This window comes from Scylla paramamosain, chromosome 10 (genome assembly GCF_035594125.1).
Source record: "Scylla paramamosain isolate STU-SP2022 chromosome 10, ASM3559412v1, whole genome shotgun sequence".
In the NCBI taxonomy this organism is placed as follows: domain Eukaryota; kingdom Metazoa; phylum Arthropoda; class Malacostraca; order Decapoda; family Portunidae; genus Scylla; species Scylla paramamosain.
In genome coordinates this window covers 22,045,722-22,066,931 of record NC_087160.1, presented here as the reverse complement: position 1 = coordinate 22,066,931, position 21,210 = coordinate 22,045,722, and the positions used below count along the sequence as shown (strand labels likewise).

General features: G+C 39.0%; 1 long non-coding RNA gene across 1 annotated transcript in view; it reads right to left on the bottom strand.

Moving 5' to 3' along the window:
- The window catches only part of LOC135104356 (uncharacterized), a 33,741-nt gene extending 12,765 nt beyond the window's left edge, over window positions 1–20,976 (bottom strand). The window contains exons 1-2 of the long non-coding RNA XR_010270416.1: window positions 20,942–20,976; window positions 16,024–19,244 (exon numbers count right to left, since the gene is read on the bottom strand). This is a non-coding gene — a long non-coding RNA (uncharacterized LOC135104356). The remainder of the gene's footprint in view (window positions 1–16,023; window positions 19,245–20,941) is intronic.
- Window positions 20,977–21,210: the final 234 nt, after the last annotated feature.

Sequence of the window (21,210 nt, the reverse complement as noted above, 5' to 3'; positions counted from 1 at the left end):
GCGGACGTGTTCAGAATATTCATAGAAATGCCTCGTGGCGTTCCCCCAACCCCGGTGCTCCCGTGATCCCGGCCATATCCCAAAAGAAGGCCTCTGTGGCGACGTGGGTCTGTTTGGGCCACTTTGATAGGAACCATTCACGCCGCAAGACATAAAAATAGGGTCACCGCCTTTCCCGTTTTCTTTAATCAGGTCCCGTGCGAGTATTTCAATCCTTTCACTGCTTGTCGATTTTTCCCATGGTCATGTATAACTTTTAAGACTTATTTTCATGCTACAGTCACTAAAATAAGCCTTGTAAAACTTTCACTGGTTATCAGTCTCTCCTATAATCTTCTACAACTTTTAAAAGACTTTTTTTTTCTTATTACAGTCTCCAAAATACGTACTTATGTAGCTTAGCAAAGATGAAATTCCTATTCACATGTTTTTTTTTCTTTTATTTTTTTCTTCATGTCCACCTAAACAATGCATTACAGTGACTTTTATGTTAACAAGAAACGACCATAGCGGAAAAAACAGTTTAATACGTCTTGTTCTCTCATCGCCACTGTTTTCAAGGGTCACAGAGACAATTAGTCGTGTTCTCATGGGTGTTTTTTTTTCTCACTGGTGATGCGGAATTCTTGTTGATCTATCACAAGAATTATGAGAGCATCCTTATAAAAACATCCCCTCCACTAAGAGCTTGTTAAAAGTACACTGTTGAAATTAAACGTTAAGACTTTTGAGAACATGGTTCCTAAATATTCAATATATTCATAGATACGTGATTCATGATGTCATTAGTTACCCTTTCTGACCTGCTCCTTTGTTTCTCTGTTTGTTCATCTTTTAACCATTTCACTACCAGACAAATTTACTCATAATCACCTACATCTTTTAAACACTTTTTTTCACTAGTCTCTTAAATAGTTCTGTAGCTTAGAAATGACAACATAACCCTCCTAGTCTCTTAGTGTGTGTGTGTGTGTGTGTGTTTCACTGCCAGACAAATTTTCCCACAGTTATCCACAACTTTTACACATCTATGCACTAGCCTCTTAAATATATAGTTCTGTAGCTTAGAAATTACAAGATTAACCTCCTAGTTTCTTAGTGTGTGCGTGTGTATGTGTGTGCAAACAATTTTTGATACAACCTTGAATATTAACAAAGAACGACGGTAGCAGCAAGAGTGTTTTAAGGCTGTAGTAGCCGTAACTATGAGCCTCTTCCCTCCTGGCTATTTTTTGGCCTCGTAGGTGTTTGGCGCGGGCGTGCTTGAGGACCCAAACAGCTCCCCGTCGCACCACTTGACCCAGCCACACAGGAATGCAGGATATTAGGGCGACATGGGGTTATTTTTGTGCCACTTGAGAACAATAAAAGCATCTGTGCCACTGACGAGACTTGGACAAAAAGCCATATTCTGAAACGCTTCTGTCCGCACCTCCACTACTTTCAAAAGGCTCTAGACGAGATTATACTGGTTTATAAGAGTGTTTATATATATATATATATATATATATATATATATATATATATATATATATATATATATATATATATATATATATATATATATATATATATATATATATATATATATATATATATATATATATATATATATATATATATATATATAGTGACAGATTAATAAGATTTCTATATTAATCACGGGAGAAATGCTCTTGAAAACCTTGCTAATTATCTCTGTGGCCTTTAAAAATAGTCGTAGTGAAAAAAAGCAAAACTTTACTGAATACGGCACGAGAGTCAGAGCCAAGCATCAATCACTTGTAGTCGTTAAGTAGTACAGAGGACAAAACAAAGGTGACATAAGCAAAATCCTCAGGGTCAGTAAGCAGGATAAGACAAGCAATGATGAGTTCAAGTTTCTTATTGTTAGATTTTAAAAAGAGACAGGAAGGAATCGGATCTCAAATACAGTGATAGATGAATGGAATAATCTCAGTAATCAGATTGTTGGTGCTGAATCATTAGGAAACTTTAAAAAAAGATTAGATTTATTTATGGATGAGGAGGATAGTTGGAAAAAGGTAGGTATGTTTCATGCAGGCACTGCCGCATGTAGACTTGACAGCTTCTTGCAACTTGCCATATTTTCTTGTGTTCTTATGTTCTTACGTGTTAGTTGACCACTGTGTTTATAAAAGACTTGCAGGCACTCACGATAATACTTGCAAGGATATGAAGGCTAGAGTGGAGGGAGACTCAGACTCATGCCGCCTAAAAAACAATGCAGTTTGTGAAATTCTTCCTCTGAAAGTATTAGGAGAGAGACAAGGAAGTATACGTAGTCTACCTCTTTCACCACTACTACTACTACTACTACTACTACCACTCCCACTACCACAGTATAAACTAATGAAGCGCCTTGAACCAGCCACACCTTCGCGACAAAAAAAAAAAAAAAAAAAACACTTGCTCGCCATCCATTTCAAGCAGGAGACCTTGAGATCCACACGGAAACCAAGATCCAGCATTCCTTTTTTAAACAATGTAATGCAGCAGCACACGATCTTTATCACATGCACAGCTTCTTCTCACGCTAAGTATATTTCCTTTTTCATACAGATCCTCGTTACTTCACCCGCATGCACTCCCGAAAAACGTGAGACAGGAAGTGCCATCATGACTACCTATAGAGCTCTTCTGTTATAATTCACTGTAATGGTAGGTTATATATAATGGTTCCCTGGTGACCGTGACGCTGCAGGGGCTCGAGGTGGTGGCAAGAGGGGACAGGGGAAGGTACATGGAGGGAAAGGGAGGTACACGAAAATACGAATGATGGTCTAGTAGAGGAGGAGTTGTAATGGATAAGTAGGGAAGGGAAGGTTACCTGTGAGAAGTGTAAACCGCTAAGGATGAGGTGAATAAGAAGAAGAAGAAGAAGAAGAAGAAGAAGAAAAGAGCGTGGAGCAAGAGGACGTGAGCAAGGAGGTGGAGGAGGAGGGCGTGAACAAAGACGAGGACAAAAACTAAAATAACAATCAAAACGATGAAGACAAAAAAGCACGAAAACAAGAAGGACGGCGAAGAAGAAAAGGGCGCACAAGAAAAGCAAGCAGGAAGAGAACTAAGCACTTTAAATACGCTCTCTCGTTATTTTTGTGAGAAGGAAAGAAAAAATAATTATACTGCTATAACATCGTAATTACATACTTACTACACTTTATAGACTATTAAATTCTACAATCGCACCAAAAGGTAATGATTCATATTTTAAAGTAAAACATGATTTCTTTGGCCAGCTGTACATATAGAGAGTGATTGGGAAGGAATTATGTACACCTTTAGCCTCCTGTGATCTCCCTTACCTCTCCGTTTCCTACCTTTCCCTCCTCGTTCCTCTTCCTTCTGGCAAGTTGACCCTATGTGAGTGATGATTAAGGAACATAATCTCCTTTATATGGTTCTAGTGACAGATTAAGAAAATTTTTGCATTATCAACAGGAAAAACACTCCTGGGAATCTGACTATTCATCTCTGTGGTCTTTGAAAATAGTCATGGTGAGAGAATGAAGCGTTTCTGAATACGGGAATGAGCGTTGTGTAGCACCAGGCGCAGGGTTACCTGAACGGTTCCTCATCGGTGACGCGTTCGGGAGTGTCTGCACCTCCATGTAACGCCATGGATGGCGTTACATAAGGTAGGAGCTGTGTGTGTGTGTGTGTGTGTGTGTGTGTGTGTGTGTGTGTGTGTGTTGTGCACGGAGGGCAACATCAAAGGCTGATTCATCTCTGTTTGGTACAACAACGAGGTTATATTGCGCAAGCTAGTCACTCTACATATAGATGAGGGAGGCTTGGATTAATGCACTGGTTGTCTTATCATTTTTTTCTTGTATTTCTTCCAGTTTCTTTTCTTTTCTTTTTTTTGTATTGTACACGAAATAATTATCATAACAGAGAAGTGATTATCATTACAGTCCATCCCGCCTTCCTTTTCCTTTTTTTTTTTTTTAATCAACTGATTTTGGACTTCTTTCTTGTCTTTCTTCCCGTTTCTTTTCTTTTATTTATTTTTTTTTTTTATGGTACAGGAAATAGTTAACATAACTGAGAGCTGTTCATATTACATTCTACCCTCGCTTTCCTTTTCCTTCCCTTTTCTACTTTAACTTAATTTTATCAAACAGAATTTTATTAAAGGAAAGATGATAAAAAATAATACAAGAAAAGTATAATAATAAAATACCCATCATTATCATAATTACATAAAAAAAAATAATACCACCACCACCACCACCACCACCACCACCACCACCACCGCCAACAACAATAACAGCAACACTTCCACCACCACTACCCACAACATAATCACCATCACCACCAACAATAACAAAAAACAGCAGTATCGCAACCAGCAACCAAGCGTGTTAGGAATAACAACACAACAATTTCCAAAGACCTCACCATGCTCCACACATGACGCAACGCTCAGCTAAGTGGCGGAGGGTCAGCATTGCACAATATCAGACCGGACCCTCTCCCTTGTGATGTTCTGCGCTGCCTGGCTCGTGGACAAGTCAGAGAAGCTCTGGATGATATTGAAATTACATTTACGTTTCACCCGATTGCTAAGTCTGGTTGGGTTAGGTTTGGTTAGGTCAGAATTTTCAATCATGAAATGTACAAGTAAAGTATGTATATAGAAAGTTTATGTCAACCAGTAAAGCGTGGTATTTTACTTTGTGACTTTCTTTATATGTGAAATATGGTTAAAATTAAATATCATTAGCTTCACACCGTTCCTATGAACACAAAACATAAGGACAATTCTTTAAGCAAAGAACATACAAAGTACATTATCAATTAAAATTTTGGGAATTATTTTTTATTTGTTTATTTATTTATTTATTTTTTAAGGTTTGGAATCAGAAAAAAAATACAAAAAGTTTGCGATCAAGAAACCATTTGCCTCCATTGCAGCTGGAGAGCGAAATATTAAGCCAAGTAAGTCATGCAAAATTTCTTTGGGTTAGAATAGATGAGTATCTAAATTCTAAAAAAAATCATACAGAAGAGGTATGTAACAACAACAACAAAAAAAAAAAAAAAAACATAAAAAGTTTGGAGAATCATGTACAGAATATGGTACAATCCTACAACAGAAGGATGGATCAGCACTCACCATGTTGTATGTTAGCCTCACTTGGCCTGTTGTCTACCTGGTTAGGCAAGCATATGGCCATGATGTATAGAGGTTAACTGCAGCACATAATAAGATAATCAGACGGATTTATCCTAGGGAGAAGTGATTCAGTAACTGAAATAATTTTATCCATAATAATGTTAAAATTTGAATCAACATATTGTATATAAATATTTTTCATTAATACTGACTTATAGAATCTTTACAAACTACTCAGGCAACGAAATATTCAAATTAGTAAATCGTTTTCACTACACCAGAAGTAGTAAAGCAGTTTTATTCTAAATACATTTTATATTCAGAACCCAAGTTGTTCAATTGCTTCCTGTTGAATAAAAAAAGATACTGATTAAAACAAGCAACTACATATTATTCAAAAAGGGAGTAAAAGATCTTGCATCGGCTCTTCAAAACTCCAAGTATTTATGTAAATTTTATGAAATTGAATACCACTTAATTGTTACTTCATCCATTATGAAGCAGACTCCATTTCATATATTTGTGTTGTTGTTTTATATGAGATTTTGTACATTCATCTATGAACTTCATATCATTGGCAAATATTTGTTAAGTAGACAAAAATAAGATGAATTAATGCGGTGTAGGCACGCTGAGAACACCGATACTGATTAACATCTGCCTAGAGCAGGGGTTCCCTTCCTTTTGTCCCTCTGTACCCCTTGTACGTTTTTATAGGTTCTCATGTACTCCTAAAAATTAAGGACAAAAAAAAAAAAAATCAAATTGTCAGTTTCACTGCCAGTGGCAGTCGAGGGAGTATCATGATAGATGTGTTTCAACCCTTACAGTTACATCTATTAGCTTATTAATAATAGGATTAGCATTAAACCTCACATGATCTCAATGTCGCCAACCTAACACACCTGGCCTCCCAAAGGACACATCTTTGTTAATTCCTTGCTCTTACATCACCTCCACCCATATTGCTCCTCAAACACCAGAATTTACTTTTACATTTTCAAGTTGTACTGTACTCGAAAGTACTTGTAAAATGTTCAAGTAAGTGGAGTCCAAGTAACATACAAGTACATGATATTGTGCACCTAAGTATGAGTACATGTACCAGCTTGTGTACAAGCTTGATATTCATATGACATCTTTTTTTTTTTTTTTAATAATCTCGGATATTCTTTTTTTTTTTTTTTTTGCAACAAAGCTACGGCAACAGTGGCGGTGACGAGTAACGTCTCCACACCTTCACTATAATCTAGCTAGGTCAGTACAGAACTAAGTGACTAATGCTCGTGCCGCCTGCCAGTCTCAAGTCAATACTATACACATCCCGTACCTGATCTTTTCAGGCCTAGTTCAGATTGCGGCCAAGGAAAGTTCCATAATAGTGAAAACCAAATGTTATTCACTCTACTCTTGATATAATTTAAATAAAAGTTTTGCTTACTACAATAAGAAAATTAGAAAACAAAAAAATCATTGTGCAGTCGAACTGCAGATTACAACACCATGTATTGTACAATAGTGGTTATTCTCTGAAACCCAATGTACCCCCTAAAAAAGTGCAAATGTACCAATGGGGGTACATGTACCCGAAGTTGGGAACCCCTGACTTAGAGAATTGCGACTCGACAGACAACGGCTGGCAGGCAATTGTCTGTCAAATTCTGCTTGCATAATATTGTTATTGCCTGCTTTTGTATTTCCCCCTTCCTATGACTTTAACTCTTTCTAGAGGGAGGTGTCAAGACACATCATCCAGTCATGAACAGTCTTTTTGGCTCTATTGGGGAATGGCACCTCAGTGGGGCTTTTTTTTTTTTTAAGTTTTTCTTCCTTTTGTTGTCTTTCGAACAATGCCCCTCTTGCATGAAAAATGAGTTGCTGAATATTTGCTTACTTAAAAAGTCGTGTAACTTTCAATATTTCCCTTCAGTCTTAAGCTCCCTTATCTGCTGACAATCTCCTTACGAAACCCGAGGCGTGGTAGACCCTCGTCACATCAGAACAGCTAACACTGAGGCAAGGCGCTAAACACAGTGGAAGTTAGTGTCGAAGGTTAGTCGATTTTTGTAAATGACTGCTTCGACCATCCGCTCACCTCCATATCTTCCTAATGTTTTTGTGGGTCTTAGGTCTATTTTGGGAGCTTTGTTTGTGTGTCTGTGTGTAAGAGACTCGAGTGTTGTGTTTGTGACAATGTATTTTTTTTTTTTTTGTTGGTAGTTCACTCATTATTATTATTATTATTATTATTATTATTATTATTATTATTATTATTATTATTATTATTATCATTATTATTATTATCATTATTATTATTATTATTATTATTACTACTACTACTACTACTATTACTACTAATGTTATTCTTCTTACTATTATAGTTGTTGTTGTTGTTGTTGTTGTTGTTGTTGTTGTTGTTGTTGTCATTGTAGCAGTAGTTGTTATTGTTGTTGTTGTTGTTGTTGTTGTTGTTGTTGTTGTTGTTGTTGTTGTTGTTGCTGTCATTGTTATTGTTGTTGTTGTTGTTGTTGTTGTTGTTGTTGTTGTTATGATTATTGTGATTATTATTATCTTATTGGTGCGTGCTAACTGAATAACTGCGTTTGAATTGGGTCTCTCTCTCTCTCTCTCTCTCTCTCTCTCTCTCTCTCTCTCTCTCTCTCTCTCTCTCTCTCTCTCTTGCACAACACAGCATGGGACAGCACAACCGGATAATACTGGTTTGCTCTCATTCCACACAATTGACTTAAAAGACCCTGCAATTAGGATCCCTTGTTTGCCTCCCAGCGTTGACCTGCGGAACCGGGCGAGGTGTCATTAGCGTATTCAACCCTCGTTTCATCATCTCAGCGAAATAAGCAAGGCAATGGAAGCTGATGAGATGCACGTACACACACACACACACACACACACACACACACACATGGTCATATTCTAAACATAGCTTCCTTCTCCCCCTCCCAACACCTCACCCGTACTTAAGTGGTGACCAATCTACTCACTTTCTCAATCGTCCATCTCCTCATCTCCCCTGACAGTTATATGGGGCGAGGAAGGGCGTGTGGCCTTCTCTCTCACACTGCGGAACCCCTGTGACCTTCGTGTTACGTAATGAGTCCCGCCCTGCCTCCTCCTGCCCCTCCCTGCCGCGTCCTGCCCCGCGCCCCCCTTACGTATGCGCCAAGAAAGGTCAGTGATTGGTTTGGATGTTCGCAATGTTTCTCTCGCCCTCACAGTGCTGGGTATTGAGTTATGGTGCCACTACAAGGTCGTGAGACGCGTGTGAGGGTTAGGGATGAACGTTGTGGCATTCTTGCATTTCCTCGTAGAAAGAAAAAGCGTACATCTCGATTTGTTACACCCTTCTGTTTTTTTTTTTTTTTTTTTTTTAGTTTTTATTCTTGCTTTGTTTCTGTTGATGTGTATTATTTGACCTTATACCTCTTTGTGTATTTTTTCTTCTCCCACCACAGAAAGGAGAGTAAAAATTGTCATTTATTAAACTGAAGAAGTACAACTATTAGATTAAATTGCTATATATTAACTGCTTATAAGTTGTTATATGCTATTTTAATTTTTTTTTTTTTTTTTTTTTTTGTCTCTGCATCACTTCCATCATTCCTCTTGGTATTTTCGTGTCATTTTTTCCGCCTCCCCATTTATAAGGTTTCTCCTGTTTAATTCCCTTCACTGCTTCACTAGATTTTTTTTCCTCGGAATTACTACTTTTTAGACTATTTTTATCACTACAGTCTCCCAAATACCTCTGTAACCTACACAGAAAAGACTAGCGTTTCTGTGTCCATGTAAACTACTTATTTCATTTATTTATTCGTTTACTTATTTATTTATTTATTTATTTATTTATTTATTTATCAATTCATTTTTATCTTATATTATTGTTTATATATCAGTTTGTTCACTTATTTATCTATTTTTTTTTTTCTCTCTCTTTTGCACTGCTCTAAATATTCGCGAAAGACGACCACAGAAATAAAAGGGATAAAGGTGAGATTGCTGCTTGTCCTTCCTCAGGTAGAACAAAGCTAACGGTCCACCTTCGTCACATCAGTACTTCTATACATTAACCCCTTGACTGCAATGTGGTGCACCTTTCCTTAATTATTAATCACTCTGAGACATCTTTACTTGTTCGATAGCCACCTCCAGTCTTTAAACTGGGTGGAAACTGCAAAATCTATTCTTTTTCATGCCCTTTATTGTAGATACTTAAAAAAAAAATTCCTGCAATACTTCTGTGAAAGGGTTAATTCATCTCGTGTTGCTGTACATGTTATTTAAATTCTTAGGGTCAATATTCTGAAATGCTTAGTCTCTTGCCAGGATAATTTTCCAGGGTAATTTTCTTTTTCATCTTCATTTTTTTTTCAGAATTTGTGTTCAGCTGTCGGTAAAATATGAAGACACACCTGAAAAACGCAATAATCACCCTCACGGATGTTATATAATATGTCGAGATAAGATTCGAAAATGTTTGGTTGTATTATCCCTTGTGTTTATGTCAAAGTTATCCCGCTGCTCCTCATCCATCACTCTACACCACCTTCACCATTCCCCTTGCTTCTTTCGTGCCATTCTTCCCGTCTCTGCGTTATTTTTAGTATTTTCTTCTTATCGTCGTGTCATTTCTCCGGTCTTTTCATTTTATTTTCATGATTTTCTTTCTATTTTCGCGTCATTCTTCCCATGTCTACATGATATTTTTATCATTGCCCTTGTTATTCGCGTGTCATTCTTCCCGTCTCTTCATTATTTTCATCATTATTTTGTTATTTCCATTTCATTATTCCCGTCTCTTCATTGTTTCCATCATTATTTTACCATTATTTCCCTCTGTACATCAATTTCACTACTTTCCTTATTATTTGCATGTTATTCTTCCCATCTTTATATCACTTTCATCATTATTTTCTTATTCATTTATCATTTATCTCGTCTCCACATCATTTTCTTGTTATTTTCGCATAATTCTTCCCGTCTCTTCATTATTTCCATCATTATTTTGTTATATGCGTATCAGATAATTTTGTTCTTCGCGTCTCTACATCTCTTCCATCATTCCTCTGCTATTTCCGTGTGGTTCTTCCTGTCACAGAAGCACTTGATAAGCCACAGATTCCCACGTAGCCTCCACTACATCACCATTTCCCACATTCCATCATTATCTGCCAACTATCACCTGCTTAATTCATCTTCCTCCCACTGCCTCTATCCACTCACACCCTCTAATCCTGCCCTTACTTCACCCATCCCTTCTCTTGTTGCTGGTAACGATGGAAATGATTTTGGTGTCGAAATGTGATGTTTAGGTCATTTGAAACATATCTCATTCACTTGTTCGTCCACTCATTAGTTTATCTTAGTCTTATCAATTAGTTTACCTATCAATTTATCCGAATATCATAAACAGCTACTGTTTTTTTAAGGTTATTTGTATCGTTAATTCATCGTCAAGGTGCCACATTCGATATAAACAAGACTATTGTAGGATTATAGGGATTTTCAATGATTTTTTTTTTTATGATTCTTCGTAGTAAATATGCAGCAAGTAGACATGTTCCATTCAGGGGCTGCCACGTGTAGGCTTGACGGCTTCTTGTAGCTTCTGCCCTCATTTTCTTATGTTTAGATGTTTTCATAGTGTAATACATATTTTGTTCATTAACAGGAAGAATACCCAACAGAATCCGACCAATCATACCTGTGGCCTTTGAAAAATTGTCTTAATAAGAACCCTAAACGTTTCAAAATATTGTCTTTTCATACATTATAATGACAGGACAGGAAGGCAGTGCAAGAGGATGTTACTTCCCACCCAGGCATCCCACAAAGGCAAAACACAACTTGCCTTCACCGTCAAAGATCCCAAAATTTTCAGCTTTCTTCCAAAAGATTTGGAGAATCTGACAGACTGTTCTGTTGCAAAATTCAAGGAGAGACTGGACCTGTTCTTGAGTAGCCTGCCAAATGAACCATCGGTACGGAGCCACAGCCACCTCAATAGGGCAGGCTCAAACTCCATACCTGAATAACTAAACCTAATGAAGTGGGACATTGGACGAGAAAGCAGTAGTGGATCACCGAAGCTGTGGGGCATGGACCTCTCAAAATTATCAGGTAATCAAGTAAACAAGCAAGTAGTAAACATGTCTTCCATCTCAACTCGCTTATTTTTCTAGGTAATTTTTCGTCTGATATTGAGTTCCTGTATAAAAACTGGTAATTGAGGCCGTGTACACCCCTGAGGTCTTCCGAGGTAAATCTTATTTCTTCCCACACATACCAGACAAGCCCTGTGTTATTACATGTGAATAATTCTTAGATAATGTTTGCTTTTTCTAATGTCACCCCTGCAACTTCATGTTTTCTTCTTGTTTTCTACGATTACTTGATGAATAACTTGTCTTTTTTCAATAAATAATGTATGAAATCCCATGTAAGAAAAAAATCCTTAGACGCGAGTTAAGTTATTTGGCTGGATGGCTGTATACTTCACACCTTTCGTATCATAAAATGTGTCAGGTAAAGCATGCATGCCACTGTATTGATTTACGAAGAGGCATATAAGATTTGAATAAAAAAATAAATAAATAAATGGCGCTCAAAATTTTTAAATAATTATGAGTCAGTAGCGTGAAAGGACTCCATGAAATAAGTAACCTTTCTCCGTGACGCAGACATCCAGAAAACACGCACGGACGCACGTACACGCACACGGGACGTCGTAAGAGAGCAGCCAGCCAGGTGAGCCAAGTGACGAGAGCGTGGCAGGTACTGAGTGAAAGCAGCTAACAGGACATCATGAGTCACCACGAATACTACTGCAGAAGGGAGAGGAGCGGCGCGGCGAGGCAAGGGAGAGGCCCGCACTGCACCGCCCGCGATTATGCGGTGCTGTCGCCGAGGCGGCTCACACGCAGAACTGCCGGCGCTCCTCCTGCCTGTCACGCCCTTTCTTCCTTCCTTCCTTTCTCCCATTTGTGCTCGCTTGCTCACACACACTCGATACATTAACTTTCCTCCAAGCAAGGCCTCTCCTCCTCCCTCCTTCCTTCCCTCACCCCTCTCTTCTCTCTCTCTCTCTTTCTCCCTCTCTCCCCCTGTCCTCTCCTCCCTTCTTCCTCTACCATCATTCATACAATTCGCAAATATTTTCATCGCGTTCATTGCCCGTGATCCATTCATTCTTCAGGCTTTATCTTCTCTTGACTTTTTCTCATCCTGCCGTTTGCTTGTCCACCTACTACCTCGCCTCGCCGTCACAGCTCCAGCACGCTGACTCAGTAGGAAACGACCCCCATAGTATTCGCATACTGAGGGAGAAGAGCATCACCAACCAGGAAAAACAAGACACACACACCAACACCGGCCGCTGCTGACTCCACCCACCTCTCACTCTCTTCCAGACTCCTCCTCCGACTCTCTTCTCCACTCAACCTAACATGCACCAATAAACATCGCAAACTAGTCCTTTTTAGTAAACTCATCACCTGTGCACTTAAAAAGTTCTTCTTGTCCAGCACTAGTAATGATTTTAGCGTTTAGTGACTGCGAATATCGTTTAGAACACATTTGACTTATTAACGTACTGGCGACTGCCTCCTTTCCCTCCATCCCTTCGCCCCTCCTGTGTCCGCTTAGCTCCTCCCACCAGGCAGACCTCAACGTGTGTGGGCCCATAACTCAGTCCAAGGTGTGAAGGCGCTGACAGGCGGCACTAATCTTGACCAAACTTACAAATTGGTCTGGGGTGAGGGGGAGGGAAGCATCCTTTTCAAAGTTGCCACATGTTTCCGAATCCTGTATTTCTTTCTTGGTTTTTCATTCACGTTGGAGTGAAAAGGACGCGGTAGGACCTTTTTCTCTCCTTATTTTTTCTTTTTCTCTTTTAGTTTACTGTTGCTATCTGATCACCATTCCATATTTTACTGCCAATCTTGAGAGTAAGGTATATCGTGCATGAATGAGTAACATTTCAACGATGACTGATGCTGAAGTAATAATGAATGAAAGAAAGAAAGGCGTATGCTTTCTTCTACCGTGCCACCAAAGCATTCTATCTTATTTTAGTTATTTATTCATTTATTTTTTTTTTTTTTTTGAGGCTGAGCATTAGAGAAAGCCAGGGCGCAGGAAAACAAGAATTACAATAGGCACATTTTATGAAGAAGAAGAAGAAAAAAAAAAAAGAAGAAGAAGAAGAAGAAGAAGAAGAAGAAGAAGAAGAAGCTGATGATGACGACGATGAGTAACACCAAAACAACATTCCACGCATTGCCTACTCTCACAACGAAACAATATCAACCAACTGTCATTTTAAGGCCAGTATTCTGAAACGCTTTGCTCTCTCACTGATACTATTTCCAAAAAGTACGGAAGTTATTAGTCTGGCTCACTTTTTTTTATTCTGTTACTGGTGCCGAACCCTAGGTAAACTATCCCTAGAATCATGAAAAGATCCTTGAAAACATTTTAATCTTCCAAGGGAGCTTGTTAGGAGCAGTCGAGGATAAGGTAATGGATAATAGGCTAATCGTCACAAGTGAACTAAACAAAAGTCATGTGATATATACTTTTGGTTGTATTTTGTCTAAGAAAGTGAAAAGCAAAGAGACTGATATAATACTAGCATAATTCTCTCTCTCTCTCTCTCTCTCTCTCTCTTGCCCGAGAGGTGAGAGAGAAATACCTACGCGCACCACCTGGCTGGAAATTTTTCGCTAAGTTACCTGTGTTTTCAAATTCTACAGCCCAGATTTACCTTCGTGTATGTACTCTTAGAACACGGAGAGAGAGAGAGAGAGAGAGAGAGAGAGAGAGAGAGAGAGAGAGAGAGAGAGAGAGAGAGAGAGAGAGAGAGAGAGAGAGAGAGAGAGAGAGAGAGAGATGCTGGAAAAGGAACGAAATGCTATGGAAAAATATTTGTTCCTGGCCACAGTCAAATTCCAAAGGTTGGGGGGACTGGGGGTCGTGCTATTGCCGTCTATGTAGGTCGTGTTTCATCTTCCTATCATTAAAATCAAGTCACTCTTCATAAAAATACATAAATTACTTTAGTGATGAGTCCCATTATACCATAAACACTCTCTGGGCACGTGAAATTCCATGAAAATCCATTCATGAACCCAACAAGTTTACAAGAGAACCAACAATTGTGAAAAACGGGCGAAATACTGGAAATAAAATTGCCTCTCTGGTCAGCCTCAACTTGTGTGGTCCCATCCATCTTCTCAGGTGTGAAGGTGCTGACAGGTGAGACGAATCTTAAGCAAACAAAACCACGCTGCCCTGTCATTACCGAGGCCGCCATGCGTTTCAAGAGGGTACTGACCGCTTGACTGACCCCGCCTCGCCATGCATCCCTCCTGTCACGTCCGCGACACTTACTCACATGTGTTTGACGTCCTGTCTTCATTGGTTTATTAGTGTTTTAACTTTATTTCATCTCCTTTCATTCACCGCCTCCCTATCCCCATCCCCCATCTCACTGGAGTGAATGGCGGCCGGGCGGGGCAGGTAGGTAAGGTGGGCGGTGGAAGACGTGGCCCCGAGCGGATGAGGGCGCTGCACTGAGCCTCCCAGACCCGCCCCTCCGACTCCCGTTCCCTGCTCTTGACTTCGACCCAAGAAACAACGCCTCTGGCTGTACTTTGGCACACATGACACGTGTTTCCTTGTATTATGCCGTTCTGTCAACCTCCAATAGACGCACTGCAATCCTCCACAGACGCGCGAATGTTTAACGATTATCATTATCGTCATGATCATCATTATTATTATTATTACTGGTATTTTTTTATTATTATCACCGAGACGTAACGTAGGTCAAGGACATTATGTTGATTAGCGAAGTATTTAGGGATACAATTCTCTGTGTAATCTTTCGAGGTCTGTAGGAAGGTAGGTATACTTCTCATATCTTCTTTTCATCATGTCTCTCAACTCAAGCCTGATCGTTAGCGAGACGCAGGGACGTGGTGGTGAAGCGAGGCTCACGCGGTTGGGTAGTGTGGTAGTGCTGGAGAAGTCCGAGCCGGCGTGCAGGAGGGGGACGAAGTGGGCGGGAGTGGACTGAGTAGTGGTGGGGCGATGCTCCGCTCCGCCACCAGGTGAGAGGAGAAGCATTAGCGCTACATAAACCTTCAAGGCTGCCTCTCTCCTTCCCTCCCGCAATCAAGGCGCCGAAGAGAAAACGCTTGACATGGGTAACTTCCGTAAGTGTCGGCACGCTCTGAACTCGCCGAGATTTTGCTAGAGTGAAGTGCAAGGGCCGTTTCCTGAGGCGACGAGTGAAGGCATAACTGTGTTTGTTTCTTTTAAAGGGGAGATAAGCCTTCCTTTGTTATATCAATTGTAGGTCCTTTTTTAATTTATCCATTTTATTTACTATTATTTTTTAAGTAATGTTGAAACATGGTTTCCGTCAAGTTACGTATAATTACAAACATTGAGTTATCAGTACCTTCCAGTACTCGTGAAAATTGAAAAATGCTGCTTTATGGAGGTGTGGGAGGGAAGCTCCCCCATAACCATATAAATATAGTCATATGAATAAATGCAATATTTGCAATAAATGCAATGCTCTCTCATCAAACATTTCTGCGTCTTACCTCGACTACTTTTACCAGGTTTTAATGAAAGTTACTGAGGGTTTCAAGGGTATTGTTCATGATCCTAGTGATAATTTGATATTATGTAATATCAATTAGATAAAAAGATCCATGAAAACGGCGACGAGTTATCTACGAGCAGCCTTTGATAGAGACAAGCGTTTCAAAATACGGATCATATGTGTACTGTGGGTATTCATTCCTACATAAATAAATGATGATTGAAAACAAACACGGATTACTTACCACTGTAGACTGCCTCACTGTAGCTGTCGTGTGCCATCTGCTGGAAACTGAAATGGACAGAGCAAATACGTAGAACACAGGAACAAGGCAGTTAATGATTCTTCAAGACCTACACACGAATACACTCACTTCCTAAGCTTCATCACTCTTCTCAGTTCTCGCCGAGAGAGAGAGAGAGAGAGAGAGAGAGAGAGAGAGAGAGAGAGAGAGAGAGAGAGAGATCATACATAAATCCCTTAGCACATCTTTTGATTTATATATAATAAAAAGGAATATAAGGACATGAGATATGAAGGGCTGCAGTAAGTCAGATCTATACACGACATAGTTCATCTATAATACCTATATACACCTACCTACATACCTATGCTCAAATCATTCTTCAACTGTCACCCAAATCCACAAATATGGCTAAGCTCTTAAATTTGCTGTAATCAAATTAGTATCCTCCTTGCCATCTTCTATTCCTTAACAATAAAATCCTTTTACTATGCATTTTTTTTTTTCACTATATATCTTTATTATACACACTGCCTCAGTTTACCTGTTGACATGATCCATTAGCTACAGCTTACAGCAGACTTTACAACCCTAGCACCTTGACTCCCTGTCATCACAGTGACCATCTGAAATTTATCATGACGCAATAAATTTCTTCATCCTTGCATTCTCGAATATATTTCCCTTTTGTATGTTGGTTCTGATTTTGCTCTAATAAGATAGTAATTCCCCATCACACATGACTACCCTTTACCTGTCTCTTCATTTTCTCCTTAACCATCAGTGTTTGCTGGTGATAAAATGCTTCACGTAATTCATAATCCTATCTGATAGTTGCTCTTTGTCACTCATCAAAGATCTGCCAAGTTTCCTGTTTCTAGTCTGCTGCACTAACATTACTCATCTCAATTCTCACTCAAATATTAGTCAAAATCACTCTCAATACACTGTCCTTCCATATTATGAGGGTACCAGGTCCACCTACATCTTCAGCATCACTTTACTCTTCCATGTCCCTTTTTCTGCCATCACGTTCTACACAGGAAATCAATAATCTAACAGCGTTACATTCTACCATTCTAACTTACTACACATATCAACATTCCCTACTCCTCCATAGATGCTTTAAATTCCTCCTTCAAAGATAGACATGAGAAATTAACCTGGGATATCCTGTCTATGCATAATTAAGTCACATGAACCATGAACATCATGCTTACCTGAGTAGCTGCATTATTCAACTACTCCAGTAATACTTACAGAGATAAGAAACCACTCATGATGATGTCAAATGACATTTAGAAAACATGAGAAAGTAAGGGAGGCTGCAAGAAGCCATCAAGCTTACATGTGACAGCCCTTGTATGAAACATTCTTATCATTTCCAGCTATCATCCTCACATACATTTACCTTATATTTTTAAAGTTCCCCATGACTATAAGGACATACCCTGATGACTAACAACATAGGTCATTTGATTTCATCTCAATCAAGCACAATGTATATCTCAACCTAAATAATGCCATGATGTAAATCTATAGACAAAGCGAGTATGAAAATTATGAAAGATATAAGGGTGGAAATAATGGAACAGCTCCACATTTTTCAAACTTACAGCTTGCTTAATACTACAAGACATTGAGCAATTCCATCAGGTTTCAGGAGAAACACCTCCTGCAGCAGTGAGTCCTAGATTTATAAGATTCATACCTTGTCTGAAGAACTTCAACATGACAACACACTAACTTCAGTAATACTCTACACAGCAACAACACAACCTGGAGATCAATGACAAAAAACAATCTAAAAATGAAGATTGTATGATGTGAAGAAATTTAAAAAAATTGCAATGCTATTTATACACCAATTACAATAGAAAAACTGCAATGCTATCTATACTGCTAGTTATCATGGAAAACCTGCAATACTATTTATCCTGCTAGTCAACATGGAAAAACTACAATGCTTTGTATAATGCTAGTTATCAGTATGACAAGTTCACATGTCATCTTGCAACAGCCATTCAAATAGACTCTACCTATGCTGACCATAACAAAGCATCAGAGTGGAATGTTTCACAAAATGTAGAATATGTGAGAGAAAATTGAACTCTACAAGTAAGACCTGGCTGCTGCTGTAAAAAAGCTTTACATCTACATATCTTGTAAACACCAAACCTGTCACTAATTACCTTCTGGATTCTTTTTGAAAGCATCATATCAATTTGCATGTTTTGAGTTTTCTGTTAATGGCAATACTTTGTGCAACTCGTAACGTGATGATACAATACTTAAACACCAGGGTAGTTGAGTAAACCAAATCAATCACATGAAACACTTCATCTAACACCTGAACAGTAAATAGAAAACTGCAATATTGTAATACATATCATATTTTATCCTTTGAACATGTAAATATACAAACTGACATAGAAAGGAGACTATTTACCATACCTGAATCCCTTCTGATATTACAATATACTGGGTGCAGAAGCACAAAAACGGAAAATAAAATGCCAACGAAATATTGCAATCCGTGATCCACATGCCATATTGACACCTCCACAATGCACCAACTTTGACATTTGTTGCTCAAGTTCTTTGTTGCCATCTATACTTTCTTTTTCTTTTTCTCTTAAAATTATTGTTGGGTGTTGTGCTACTGAACACAACCTATCTCTGTCAGGACAATGTGTGACGAGATGCAAGAATGCTGCACAACTGGTTCTCACAGCATGGTTGGATATGATTGGTCCTCATCCCTATAAAGCCCTAAACAATCTCAAGGAATACTTATCTAAGTGAATGCATGCATTTAATATATCTCAATTATCTCTCTTATAGGAACTGCCATGTGTAGGCCTGATAGCTTCTTGTAGCTCCCTTATCTTATGTTCTTTGCTTGTGATGTTGACATAATATCTAGTCATAGTATCTATACATCAAGTCAATAGGACAAATAATTACATATATAATCTCATTATAGAAGACCTTAAGTAGTTCCCACATCACATGCCATAACTGGGCAAAGTGAGAAAAGTAGGTAACAAAAATGGTCTTTTTTGAATAAGCTCAGGATGAATATATAATTTGAAAATAAACCAGTAAAATGTAACTTAATACATATATATTCACAAAATACAAACATAAATAAATGGTTAATGAAAGGGAATCATCCTTTCAACATTTATTGTTTCATGTATGATGTGTACTTGGATAACCTGAAAGGAAGAAATACATCATTAAATTCCACCACACCTAATAAAAAGTATAATGTAATCTATCAATTCTAGGTATATCAATAAAATCTCAGAATGGATACAATATACAGATGATATAATTCATGAATTCTGTGTATAAATATCAATAAAACCTCTGAATTTTTATTTTTTATTTTTTTTTTTTATGTAGGAAGGATACTGGCCAAGGGCAACGAAAATCTAATAAAAAAAATGCCCACTGAAATGCCAGTCCCTAAAAGGGTCAAAGCAGTGGTCAAAAATTGGTGGATAAGTGTCTTGAAACCTCCCTCTTGAAGGAATTCAAGTCATAGGAAGGTGGAAATACAGAAGCAGGCAAGGAATTCCAGAGTTTACCAGAGAAAGGGATGAATGATTGAGAATACTGGTTAACTCTTGCGTTAGAGAGGTGGACAGAATAGGAGTGAGAGAAAGATGAAAGTCTTGTGCAGCGAGGCCGCGGAAGGAGGGGAGGCATGCAGTTAGCAAGATCAGAAGAGCAGTTAGCATGAAAATAGCGGTAGAAGACAGCTAGAGATGCAACATTGCGGCGGTGAGAGAGAGGCTGAAGACAGTCAGTTAGAGGAGAGGAGTTGATGAGACGAAAAGCTTTTGATTCCACCCTGTCTAGAACAGCAGTATGAGTGGAACCCCCCCAGACATGTGAAGCATACTCCATACATGGACGGATAAGGCCCTTGTACAGAGTTAGCAGCTGGGGGGGTGAGAAAAACTGGCGGAGACGTCTCAGAACACCTAACTTCATAGAAGCTGTTTTAGCTAGAGATGAGATGTGAAGTTTCCAGTTCAGATTATAAGTAAAGGACAGACCAAGGATGTTCAGTGTAGAAGAGGGGGATAGTTGAGTGTCATTGAAGAAGAGGGGATAGTTGTCTGGAAGATTGTGTCGAGTTGATAGATGGAGGAATTGAGTTTTTGAGGCACTGAACAATACCAAGTTTGCTCTGCCCCAATCAGAAATTTTAGAAAGATCAGAAGTCAGGCGTTCTGTGGCTTCCCTGCGTGATATGTTTACCTCCTGAAGGGTTGGACGTCTATGAAAAGACGTGGAAAAGTGCAGGGTGGTATCATCAGCATAGGAGTGGATAGGACAAGAAGTTTGGTTTAGAAGATCATTAATGGACACAAAGAGTATATAAACAACACGAAGTAAAGCTCTCCTATAGGTTCATCACATCTCACCAACACAAGAAGGCATGACTAACCAATATACAGAAACAAAATGAAATGACACTTAAAACTCATTGCTATACTTCATGACAATACAAGCCGAGTAGCTATGGCCACCCTCAAGTTGTCTATCTCACTACTTGCAGCATCGGTGTGGGTGAAAATAAAAGCGAAATATTGATATGGGTGAAAAAAAAAAAACAATGATATGAGTAAAAGTATAAAACACTGATATGAGTGAAAATTAAGATAAAATACTGATATGGTGAAAATAAAACCATGATACTGGTAAAAATAAAATAAAACATTGACATAGGTGAAAATGAAGATACACAACATTGATATGGGTTAGAGAGGAGAGAGAGAGAGAGAGAGAGAGAGAGAGAGAGAGAGAGAGAGAGAGAGAGAGAGAGAGAGAGAGAAACATTCATATGGCTAAAAAAATAACTCGTTAAGCCAAACACCACACCTATCCACCCAAGACTCACCTGTGTAGCGACGGGTGGTGCGGCGATCACCTTAATCTGCGCGCCTCACGTTCAGACTCCAGCAGGGTGAGAATGTCTCCCTCCCTCACAGGTCCCTTGACATTGCGGATGATGGAGCGGTGTGTCTCATCCAGGAACTCAACGCGCACCTGGGTACACTGGCCCTGGGATCCGGTACGGCCGAGCACCTTGGTCACCTGTGAGGGATGTGGTGCTTTAGTGATGGGTTAGGAATCTCACACTCGCACCCACTCCCCAAGATGTGCACT